Genomic DNA, 13,887 nt, shown 5'->3' with positions numbered 1-13,887 from the left:
GCACTCACTTCGCATGTGTGAGGCACTGGGTTCAATTCTCAGCACCGCATGTAAATTAATTAATTAATTAAAGGTCCATCAACAACTAAAAAAAAATATTAAAAAGAAAGAAAACGTCCTCAAATATGAACTCATAGGCATCTCTTTTAAAGCTCCTATTTCTTGAATGTTCACATACACTGAAATCAACAAAAATTTTGTGGAAGGATGTGAACATTAGATATACTAGAATAAAATACATTCTAATAGGAAACAATAGGTTACTGGACAATATATTTAACAATGAGAATAAAAGTTAACACTACAACACTACTGAGGATGACAAGATGAGTACTGTCATATACCAATGTGGCCCAGAACTTACAAATTATTACAGCTTGTCAGGATAACTAAACTTCTAACTCCCCTTCCATCCCATGAGTGATCAGGGAAGTGCACAAAGATTAGGGAATACAGATGATTGTGGCAGGATTACTAGTGACAGTGTGAAAGGGTAACCGTAGCAGTAAGGCATTGATTAAATGAATTATGACTAATCTTAAAATAAGAAGCATTAGCAAGTCATTAAAAATCCAGTTTCATAAATAATACTTAAGATACTATTTACTAATTTATCTTTAGAACATAAAGTAGTGCCTAGAACATTATATTAAGTTCTTTAAATATTGTCAAGTAAAAGAATTTTGAATGAAAGATGTTGCAAAATCATTTTTTCATTATGATCCACAAACACACACACACACACACACACACACACACACACACACACACACACCATATGTAGATGAAGACCTGAAAGGAAATATACAGAATTATTTACAATGGTTATCTTTGGGCAGTGAGTATATATATTGCTGTTCTTTCTTTATTTGTTTTTCAGCTCTTCTATAATAAATACCAAATCAAAATAACAATCTATTTAATCTATTTAAGTAGCAAAGGATACTGTATATTAGAAATGTAACTCACTATTCTTTTTGGTGATGCTCCTTGCTGGCCTTTACTTCATTTTCCTTTTGTATCTCTTGAGTGTTAATGGAATCAATCAATTACTTTAGCTTAACGAACATGTGTCCATGCTCTATTAGGTGTCTACCATGGTCTAGAGACATGAGTGAACAATCACCTCCTACTCTCAAAGATATTACAGCTAATGTAAAATTATATCTTATAATATGTACTACATTCAATATAAAGATATTTCAGTGCAGATAAAGCTAAAGAAAACTTCTCAGTACCTGGAACCCATAACATAACAAAAATAAGTGGGGTTATGCCACCATGGGAGCAAAGATCAGGAGTGCCTTCCCCAACCCAGAGGAGACCAGAAAGAGCTGTTAAGGCCATAAAAGGAAAAGAAGGGACTCACAGGGCCACAGAAGCCAGGAGAAGAAAAGGAGAACAGGTGGGGGTCTGTTGTCACACTGCCAAAAACCAGAATAAGTCAACACCTGGGATGTGAAGTCAATAGATAGGATGGGTAGCTTTGCTTTTTAGCGTGTATTCTAGTCACATCTTCATTTCTATCCAAGGAGAAATGATAAATGGCATGTCTGCTGCCTCCTCCAGCCTCACAGCCAATTTACCATCCCCTCAACCTAACTCTGATTTGTGAGTAACCCTTTCCCCTTTGGTTATACCTCCACAACTATGGTCACTCCATTCTCCACTCCTCCCATAGCCCATATTGCCCAGCTTTCTTCCCAAGAACACCCCAAAACAAAAAAAGAGAGAGAGAGAGAGAGAGAGAGAGAGAGAAACAGACATTTCATGATGCTTTCAGTATTTTAAGGCATTTCATGACTAGGAATTCATAAATTCAGACTTATGATGCAGAGAGTGTCAAAAAAGGGGGGACTTAAGTAATTGGGAAGATGGTAACTTCCAAACAAATAATGGTACAGAGTTTTCTCTGTTGTCAAATTGGACACTAAAGATAGATGTCCTTAATCCCAATTCCTTTGCATTAATAAACTTCAGGTCCAAAGAAAGTAGCCCAGAGCATAAGCTCACCTTCAATTGGGTTCACAGCAATATGTACTTTACTCAACAACCACACAGACACAGAACTTACCAATAAAAGACAGTGTGACCAATAGAAGCATACCACACATTTTGGTGTATTCATAAATAAGCAACCATAGCGGGCAATTTTTTTAAACACAGAGATCAGAAACAATTCTGCAAAACATAAACCAATATAGCCAACACATGGATCACAGAGTGCTAGTTGCGTGAGATCATATAAGTTGTTATAAAAAATGGATGGTGAAAGGAGACCCTCATCATTATACAAAATACATGTATGAAGATGTGAAAAAAATCCTTGTAAAAATTCTATAAAATACTAAATTAGAGATCTCTCTATCATTGTCTATAACATGAAGGTGAACTAAATTTCTCCAAGAAGATAAGATATGTAACACTCCCCAAGTGTTTTTTGACCACAGAACTTCTTTTCATTGAGGATTCAGCAGGCCTAGAGGTTTCTTTAGGGAGCTTGACTTTAAAACTCACTGAGCCAGATTAGAAAGATCTCTGATCTTGGTGAGTTGACATTCCAGACCAGCTATTCTCAATGGTGGCTGTACATTAGAATTACATGAGAAACATGTGCCATACCTCAATCAAATTAAATCAGAATCCCTTGGAGCTTGGATAGCCAAGTTGAGAACCACTATTGTTGCCATGGGGTCTCCCACAAATGCAGGAAGCTTAAGCATCCTTAATACCCCATTGTACTAGCTCCCCAATAAGGGGGAACACAGTCCCTCCAGGAGATGAAAAAAAAATTCCTCTGCTATGTTTAACATAAGATGAAGCACTTTGTGTCTAAGATGCCATTTATCTCAATAACATCTTACATTGTGACAACCATAGGGCACATCCTACATTGCTATCCTCAGTAAATGATAGCAAGTTTTCCTTTAGTTGTTTGAATGTAGTGTTCCAGATAAAATTCACACATAGGGAAAAACAAGCTTCAAATTTATTAATAAAGTTCTAGCAGCAAATATTGGAAAGCAAATAGCTAGATAGGGAGTGCAGAATATTAACTGTGACATGTAATATTTAAGGGCAGAAAATTTTATTAATATTTATATGCCTAATATGTACAATCTAGAAATCTAAATAGTGGAGATGTTTTTTGCATTATGCAGACACCAGCCCATTGAATCTATCCAGCCTTCCGGACGCTGAGTACGACTGTCTAGGAGATGGGAGCTAATAGAGAGGCTCCTTTGCTAAACTTTGCCTTGGTTGAAGCTTTAATTTTGTTTATATTTCTCCCAAGTACTGCTGGATTTCTCAATAATTATTTGGAACCCTTGTTCTGTAGTAAAGCATTGCTATCAATTGAATACTCAAAATAAAAATGCTTCAACTGAAAGAATTACAGTCACACATCCAACCAGTATAAATCTTGAGACCAAGAAAAGCTTCGATTGAATCTACCAAAAATCAACTACATAAATCACACCCCCAAAATGCAATATTACCTAATTTGGGATGATTTGATATGTTATTGGTCTTTCTGTTAAAATACATAATAATTTAATAAGTTAAATTAAATCCAATTAGTTTCTTTTACCCATGAACTTCATGTAAAAGTCTCATCAAAACAAACAAAAACAGTGCTTTATCATTAAAATTGAAAAGGGTTATGACAAGGAAGTTGCATTGTTTACTTGAATTATAAAGTAGAACCCAATTTCAACTTTACCTTCTAAAACTAGCTATCTGATTTTAGGCACTGATCTTTGTTTCTGTCTTAATCCAATTTCCTTTATGATTTGCATTGCTAATGACTATTTTGATTAAGGAATTAGGGATAGAAATGATAATGCTGTGTAATTAAGTATGCAGATTTGGAGTTTTTTGCCTTTAAATGCAGTGTATTCAAAGAACTCAAACTTAATACCAGATAATTTGAAAAATTATATATTATCCCACTAATGTGTTGGGATAGTTAAGGAGCTAAGAGTTTCAGGGATATTCCATATCCAATGACTGGTGGTACATAAATATACAAAATGAATCTAAAAAGACCTTTTAAAAAATCCAATTTATTGAATTAAGTATGAGTCTTAATAGCCCAATAAAACATCACTGAAAGGTAAATATGGCAAATCCCATCACCCAATTTCAATATCCCAATTCATTGAATTTTATCTCTCTAGAAAAAGTAAATATCACAATTATTTCTTATGACAAATTTATGCCTAATTTACACGACACTGCTAATAAAACTGCTGGTTTTTATAATAGTAAGATAATATTGTCCTTTATTTCTAATAGCTTGTCAAGTATTTTAAACTGAAATATAAAGACGACAGAAGAGAATGAGAAACATTTATGCTAAAGAAGACCAAAGAGAGAAAGAGGCTGAGGACAGGGGAAATCTATGGCTTTGTTTAATTTTGTGTTTGGTCAGCTGTCTTGTAGAAAAGGGATTTCTCTGATATTTCTGAGGACTAGAGACTATGTAGACACAGCTTTTAGAACAACCTAAAAATATTTTGGGGGCTGGGGCTGTAGCTCAATGGTGGAGGTCTTGCCTCACATGCATGAGGCACTAGGTTCAATCCTCAGCACCACATAAAAATAAATAAATAAGATAAAATAAAGGAATTGTGTATTCATCTACAACTAAAAATATATTTAAAAAATAAATATTTTGAAGTAGTTCGAGATGAAAAATCCCCCAAATGAAGTGAACCTTTTATTTAAAAAGTCTCCTGGCGATGCATGGTGGCACACGCCTGTAATTCCAGTGGCTCGGGAGGCTGAGACAGGAGGATCAGGAGTTCAAAGCCAGCTTCAGCAAAAGTGAGGCACTAAGCAACTCAGTGAGACTCTGTCTCTAAATAAAATACAAAATAGGGCTGGGGATGTGGCTCCGTGGCCGAGTGCCCCTGAGTTCAATCCCTAGTACCAAAAATTAAATAGTAATAATATACACATGTACATATGCGTACACACAGTTCCAAGAGTTTTAAAATTGTGGTATTCTTTTAAATGTTCGCTTTGAAAAAGTGATGCTTTTGACATGCCAAAATTTCAACACACTATTACTGTACTAGTCACAAGAAAATTATAGAATTAGTTTCTAAAATCAATTCAAAATTCATTAAGAGAAATATAGTAGCAACAGGACTCCGATATAAAATGACATAACCATGCTGTGAGCAACCTCAATGGGAGACGTGCTGGATAATGTTCCTTTGTCCCTGAAGATATGTCCTTCGCCGCCCACCCTGCTCTGTACTGGGGCTGGCTTGTATGAACAACTCAACATTTTTCTTATCCTCAGTTTCCTGTTGAGTTGCCAATGGAGAAAATTAACATGGGACTGGAAGGATGGTGAGGTGGGGGTCAGAGATAGAATTCCCCAACCCCAACTTTTCTAGGTCACTGTGGGTTGGTTGCCTCTCTCAGTCTACCAAGGTAGCTCATCTAAGTTTGTTGTCTCCGTAATTGGCATATGATTCATTATTCTCTCTCTGCTTCCAACTGTTGCTTACAGCTCTCCCTTTATACCTTCAGGTCTAGGGATGGTAACAACTTCCCATTGCCACTGGGTCCAGGGTACTGCAGTATCCCTTGTGGTTTCTCTACATGTTGCCAATATCTTATGTTATGGTTTGGATGTGAGATGTCCCCCAAAAGCTCACGTGTGTGACAAGGTAAGACGGTTCAGAGGAGAAATGATTGGGTTGTGAGAGACTTAACCCAATCAGTGAATTAATACCCTGATAGGGATTAACTGAGTGGTAACTGAAGTGGTAGGGTATGACTGGAGGAGGTGGGAATTGGGACATGGTTTAGGGGTATATATATTTGTATCTGGCAAGAGGAGTCTCTCTCTGCTTCCTGATCATCATGTGAGCCATTTCCCTTTGCCACACTCGTCCTCCATGATGTTCAGCCTCACCTCAAGCCTCAAGTAATATAGTTGGCCTTCTATAGACTAAGACCTCTGAAACTGTGAGCCCTCAAATAAACTTTTCCTCCTTTAAAATTGTTCTGGTCAGAACTTTTTGTCACAGCAGTGAAAGGCCAACTAATACACCTTGGTAATAGTCCCTTCATTATCGTCTCCAAAAATTATCTTATTTGATAGTGTCATTTATATCCTGCTGCAACTGTGACTGATACAGGACATAAAGCAAACATTATTCACCTAAGTTTCCTAGTAAATCACCCTTTATGAGGTCAAATGACCCCTTTGGTTCTATTCCAGTGGCCCTGGCTTCCAATACCCTATGTCCTAACACTGAAGTCCTGGCTCTTTTCTAGGCTTGTGGCTAGTTAATTGCCTGCTATGAACTGCTAAAACTGCCTGTTTTTACTTCTTTAAGTGTTGTGTTCCTAAATCCTCCTTTTCCAAACTCTGGAGCAGTCAGTGCACCTCGATCAGCAGATGCCATCTATCAATTGCACGATCATCTGCCATTATTTGACTGCATGCCTTTTATATCTTTGCCAGGATAGATCTTCTCCAACTTCTGGCAGCTCTTTGTGCTGCATGGACTTGATCCAGCCCCTTAGATATATTTTCTCTTTGTTCTCTCATCCTATTGAATGAAACACTCTGAATTTCATCCATGTCACAATTGATTCTATTTTGGGACCTTGGTGTAGAAATAGTTCATATGTTCCTTTTTACTATCATTCTGATACCTTCTTTTTTTTATGGATAAAAGTTATAGTCAAACTGCATGCACTTTCAGCAGTGTGATTTACAAAGCATTCCTTCACTTCCTCTAGTAGGGATTATGGCCCTATTATGAGACATGCACAGTGCCCCTCTCAAGTGTCCACCTTCTCAAATATGCATTTAGAATGAAGTCATATACTTAAATGTCTCCAGGTCCTTGCCTAGTAACTACATTGCTACTAACAACCCAGAAACACATTTGTGATAACTGGCAGATGTTGGGGAGGAATGAGCATTTTGAATGCCGTTCTATGAGGCCAGGCCACACTGATTCATCTCATAACAGGTAAGACAGGGAAACCGGTAAAGCTCAGAATTGTTCCCTGCTGAACAAAGTATACCAACCATTTTATGGTTCACCTAAGGCTCTTAGAATTTCGGGAAAAAAAGATTTGGGGTTAGCTGGAATGACACTGAAAGCTGATTTAGACAAAGCTTAAGAGCATGGTGCCCTCTGAAGGGACGGGATGAAAGCAACCACGTGGGATGTTATATCCCAAGTTGGCAGTAGACTGACCCGCTAGAAGCCGTCAAGAACTTATTTTCCTCTGAAAACTGGACTAGACGGTTCTATCTAGTCCCATGGGTTTACCATGGACTAATGAACCACATATTTAAATCTTCAACCCCAACCTCTTCCCTGGCCTCCAGACTCACTACTTAAAAGTGTCCTCTAAACTCATGCAGATGTCCACCAGGCATCTCACTGCTCATGTCCAAATCTGAGATGTTGCTTTCATCCTGTTTCTCATGAAACCTTTTCTGTCTCACTAAACAACAATTTCCTGAAACCAGGAGTAAGAGTAACAGATCCTGGTTCCTCTCTCTTGCAACCAACCTGTAGCAAATTCTGTTAGCTTTTCCTTCTAAAATTCCATAATATGACACCCACTCTATCCCTGTGCTATCTCTACCACTGCACCTCTGGTCCACAGAGCATCATTCCTTGCTGGACCAAGAGTCTCCCTTCCTGTGGCTTTTGTACCTCCACATCTGCCCCAACATCTATTCTACAGAGCAGACAGTGTAATCTTTATAAAAGGTGAGTCAGATCATGTCACTCCTCTACTCAGACCCTAGCAGTGGCTTCCCAGTCTACACAGCAGACTTTTTAAAAAAAAATTTAATATTTTTTTTAAATTAGTGTCTTATGGATGTACACAACAGAGAGATTCACTGTGGTATAGTCATATATGTACACAGGAAAGTTAGCTTTCCCTCTCCCACCTCCCTTCCCTTCATTCCCCTTTGTGTGCTCCACTAATTTTTCTTCTACAAATTTTTTATCCACCCCCTTATTTTGGATTCACTTCCACATTTCAGAGAACACATGCAATCCTTGACTTTTGGGAATGGCTTATTTCACTTAGCATGTTAGTACGTTCTATCCACTGACCAGTACATGCCATAAAGTCATTCTATTGTGTGTACATGCAACATTTTCTTTATCCCTTAACTGTTGAAGTACACCAAGATTTGTTCCATGCCTTGGCTATTGTGAATTGAGCTTCTATAAACATTGATGTGTCTGGTCATTGTAATATGCTGATTTTAAATCTTTTGGATATATACTAGAGGTAGGAGAGCTAGGTCACATGGTTCCATTCCTAGTTTTGTAGGAGTCTCCATACTGCTTTCCAGAGTGGTTTACAGTCCCACCAGCGATGTATGAGCGTGCCTTTAGAAAACCAACAGAATGGAAGAAAATCCTTTGCCACCTGCTCCTCAGATGGGGCACTAATATCCAGAATATACAAAGAACACAAAAACTTAACATCCAAAAAACAAATAACCCATTTAATAATGGGAAAAACAAGTAAACACACACTACTCAAAAGAAGAAATACAAATGTTCAGTGAAAAATATGTTCAACATCTCTAGCAATTAGAAAAGTGCAAATTGAATAACATTGAGATTTCATCTTACTCCAGTCAGAATGGCAATGATCAAGAACACAAGTAACAATAAATACTGGTGAGGATGTGAGGAGAAAGGTCCTTCATGTTCTCTGTTCCAGTCCTAGGGACATCCATACTGTTCCTCATTTGTGCTCCTATTCCAAGTATTTTGCCTGCTTCCCCAGACACCTGCCTATCTGCTCCATCATTTTCTTCAACTATCTTCTGAGATGTAACCTTACAGAGCCCTTCTCTGCTCTTTTGGTATAAAATAACATGCCTCTCCCTTATTACATCTTATCCCCTCATGATCCTTTATTTTTCCTGATAGGGTTTAATGCATTTATTTGTTGCTTTTCTTTTCTCAAGGACATAAGCATCTTGAAGGTAGAGACTTTGTACCTTCAGTGTCTTGAATAGTGCCCGATACAGAGCAGGCATTCCCTCTCTATTTGTTGATAGGTTAAATGAGTGACTGATAATGCCCTTTAGTTCCCGTCTCCCTCCCAATGGAAGCCTGAGTGTTCATACCTCATCTGGAACACATCAAGGGATCCAGGCACTCAGTGTCCCAAGCGTATGCAACCTGGAGTTAATCAACCTTTTCAAATTGGCACTGCCTCTTGGGCCTTTTATCATCCCTTATACCAAGATGGCTGGAAAATCCAGATTGAGCAATTACAATGTTCTCCTAAGGAGCTATTTTCTGTTCACAAAACTCAAAAAAAAAAAAAAAGCAGCATCAATGGAACAAAGAGGCTAATACAGTGTAGAAATACATTAACCTGAGCAGCTTATGGTGGCTTTCAGGAACAGGGTGTCATGTAATAGCATGATAACCTGTCCATTTCTTGTTAGAGGGAATCTGAGAGAGCAAGGGGCACCACACATTTATTCAGAAAGCTCTTTCATGAAGTTTCTCCGAGATTCACGCTCTGAACTTGTAGGAGAAATTTAAGATTCTAAAAACGAATTTATAATGTCTGGGCAACTAATCAAAATATCCCATTCCTTCTAAATGTGGAATTAGAAAATGAGGTCAAGAAAAACAGAGGGAAGAAACAGCTGCAGCGAATACATCAAGTGAATGTTAGACAAAATTTTCCTCTTTCCAAATTAATGGACTAAATGATCAGAGAGAGAAAATATCTTGTGTCATTTGTTATGTGTTATCTAGATAAAGTGTTTGACTCCAAGGAGACCCTGAGTATTTAGTACCTATTATCTTTTAAATCTATAGTACAGGAAAAGACCACAGACTTGTATATCACATATGTGTGGTATTTACTAGCTGTCAAACTTGATCACTCCTGTTCCTTCTCGGATCTTCTATTCTCTAATAAAATTCTTCACGTTGGAAGGATTAAACAAAATGCACAAATAAAAGCATATGTATATGGTCCTTCATGTTCTCTCTTCTAGTCCTAGGGACTCTAGCACATTAACAAATATAACAATAGATAAAGGGGCAGGTATTACAGGAAGAGAATGAGAGCCGGGTCTCCATTGCATTGATGCATCTCCCACGCTCCTGGGTCTACTCAGCTGCCAATGTCACATGGTTGAAGAGTTGGGAACAAAGTGAAAAGCTCTGGACTCATGTCTCTCATATTTCTCCTACAGTGTGGCAGAGAATTCTTTCTTCTACTTACCAACTGTTTCCCCCCGACTTCATGCAAAATTTAACCTCCCTCCCAGTTATTGATAACTCCAGGCCTCTCCTAGGCATTCCCACTCCCCATGGTGGAGTTAAGGTGAGTGCATCTCTTTACCACTCCTCTAATCCTGCCAGTTCCTGCCTTGCATGAGATTGCCTCTCCCCCTCACATGTCATTCCAAGTCCTGTGGCTGCTTCTCTGCTGCACCCTGTGTTCTGGTTATAGAAGACCCTTCACTGCTCCTTGAAGGAAGAGATTGGGGGAATCTCTCACTTTATGAGAACAGGGTCTCATAAACTCAGATCTTTATCCTGTTGAACCCTCTTTCTGTTCTCCCTCAAACCAACTCAGACTTAATCTTCAGATTTACCTCCTGAGAAAGACCCTGCTGTCCTCCCAAATCAACCATGAGAAAATGATTTCTGATTTCTTTACGTTACCTGCAAGCCTTACCAGGTCTACTTTATGCCTTTTATTACCTACATTGCAACTATTTATTCATGTAGCACAGGATAAGGATCAAAATTGACCTAATTTCTAATTCCAACTCATTTACTCGCTATGTGACCTTGAGAAGTTATTTAATGTCCCTGAGTCTCAGTTCCATTGTTTATGAAATAGAATTGATATATGAAAGGATTATTATCAGAGTTCAATGAGATTGTGTAAATTAATGTTTAGCTCATGCCTATCACATAATACGTGCTTTTTATGCACAGTGCCCGCTCTTTATAAATACATACATTTATAAAAATATTTATAAAGCATTTGGTATATATGTCAGGCATTATGTTGGGAGCCTGTAATCCAGCAGGGAAGTAAGATCCAAGATCCAGTTCCAGCACTCAAGATGTACAGAGACTATTTTTGAGGTAGGCTAGAGAGTATTGAATGGGGGTATGTGATAGACAGGGGCATGAAATAGGTAAGAAAAGCAGAAATAATGGCAGAGTATTGTAATTAAGGGGTGGGATTACATGAATAAACCCATTCACGTCATGGAGGGACAGGAAGGCTTCCCAGCAGTTTTGGGATTTAAGCTGAGACCTGAGGGTAAGTAGAAATCAGTGGTGCTGGTAGAGGTAGTGGAGGCAGTAGAATTAGTGGGTCAGATGGTGCTGGGGGAAGCAAGTCATGAAGGACATTTTTGGTAGGGAATATGCAGAGATATGGAAACAAAAAGAAGGCATAAGAAGTTCAGAGAGCCAAAAGCACTTCAATATGGCTGGAGACCGTGAGGATAACCAATAAATTACGGGTTAATTAAATAACTAAGAAATTGATTCACTGGATCCACTATTTTCTTGCCCTTTCTCAGCTCTTAGAGTTATTTTCTGCTATCTGTTTATGTTGGAGAAGGGTTCACAACCAGTATGAGACACGGTCCAGATCAGGGGCTGTGAACATAAAGTGCCCAAGTGCAAGTCTTGGCTCTCTGCTGATTACTAGAAATGGGACTTCCAATACCCCAGTTTCCTTTCTTGTGAAGCACAGATAACTCAGACAATGACATGGATTTTGTTTGAAGTGTGGTAGCAGCTGCAGAGCTCCTCTTGTCAATATCATTAACATGTCAGGTGCTCTTCCTAAGTTTTCCCGTGTGCATCTCTTGTCTTAAGGCCCAGGTTTCAAGCTTCTTGGGATCAAGGGCACAGTTGTAAACTTTTTCTCCTCCCTAATAGGACAGTTCTACTTCAAAGATGCTCAATAAATATGGGCTGACAATATATTACTTAGGATAGCATAACATAATGCACAAGACCATGAATTCTAGAGACAGATATGCCTGGACACATATTTGTCACTCTGCCATTTTCTATCTCTGTAATCTTGACAAAAATGTTTAATCTTTTATTGTCTCAGTTTTTATCTAGAAAATGGAGCAGTTAGTAATGAGCCCACTGGTTTCTTATCAGCATTCAATAGGTTAACCCATGTAAAACCCTTTAGACCAGGGCTGGCATTTAAGAGCTGGTACTGTTATTGTTATATTGTTTGTATTACTAGCACTATAAAAGGAAATTAGGGCTGTATGGGGTAATGGCAAATGTCTAAAGATGCAGCCAAACCTAAAGATATAATGGCATAAAATTGTATAGTTTCCATTTATTTATGTAAAATCACCTGCACAGATGCACAAATATATATCCACAACTTTATTGTATTAAAATAACAGCATATAATGTAACAAGCCATACATTGCGTTCTCTCTGTGTAGTACCTGATTTTGTTTTATTGGTACTGAGTCAAACAGAATCTTGGCTTTAAGAGAACCTGAGTAAGAGACTGAAGTGCTTTCCAGAAATAGGAAACCAAACAACAAAAGCCTGCATCTTAATATCCTGATACCAACAAACACCTAAAATTACGGCTTTAAAAAGTTAGACGTTAATGATGGAGCCAATCCTAAGAGACTCCATGCAATTTGAAGCATCAAAGTCAGTTCTCAAGCTGGATCAAATCCACTTACCCATTCCTGATTTAGAGCTTATGGATTTTATTCTTCTAAGGATTTGTAATCCAAATATCTCATTGGGGACTCATGGGGGAAGATGCAATAAAGTGTACAGAATGCTAGGAATTCAGATGGGAAAATTCCTGACTCCTTAATTAAAGTTGCAGGGATAATGCTTTCTGCATGAATCAGATTCATAAAAGTATCATAACAACCTCAGATTTATAGCTGGGCGATAGACATGTGTCCTGCTCTGAGATATGGCTGAAAACAGAGTTTGTTAAAGCTGAGTTATAGCAAATGCCTTCAACTGAAAAAAATGTATGCATAAAATATTAGCTATGAAACACACTTAGAATCCTCTGCAGTATAATAAAGACAGTTTCTTTTAAAGGTCATAAATTAAGATCACTTGCTTTCAAATGAATTACAATTATCCATTTCTTTTTTAAAAGTGGCTAAGCATGTTTCCCAGGCCTGTCTCCCATATGAAGAACGGTCTTAACCTTAATATGTAACTTTTGTTAACTATGTAACTGTCTCTAGGGTTCTGTAACACAGACAAACAGCTACTATAAAAATGAGAAAGATACCCCATCCACCACCATTACAATTTGCAATTATTATATTGGCTATTAAGCTGCTTCTGCATATTCCTTAATTCAGTACATAGGTTTATAAATGTTCAGAGCATATTTTTTCCCTTCCCTATTATTTTAAGAAAATTTAGATAGGAATTGCTTAGGCAATAAATATTCCTTAGACACCCACCATGAAGGCATATTTCATTCTCCTCCAAGCTAGGAAATAAGAGGAGAAAAATTTTCAAAACATTTGAAGGTACACTTTCACTAAGAAACTTGGGGATTTGGGCTCATAACTCACACATTTAGGGAAGGGACTTTGTTGGTGAAATGAGTGACCTCCATAGACCGGCAAGGGGACTCTCACTTAGCTGGCAGGTGATGGAGTGACTTTCGGTATCACCAGTTGTCACATCTGTAATAATGTTTAGCCTTTGCAAATTACTTTACCAACTCCCAAGATCATCAGTCTGTAGCGGAGTTTTTACTTGGCTTTGGCTTTGGCTCCTACTGGTCTACCGACGTGAGTTATTGCTGAATTTATCCAAAACTCATCAGCTTTGGCTTCCT

This window comes from Spermophilus citellus (assembly GCF_964194105.1).
Source record: "Spermophilus citellus genome assembly, chromosome: 14".
In the NCBI taxonomy this organism is placed as follows: domain Eukaryota; kingdom Metazoa; phylum Chordata; class Mammalia; order Rodentia; family Sciuridae; genus Spermophilus; species Spermophilus citellus.
This window is presented reverse-complemented; position numbering follows the sequence as displayed.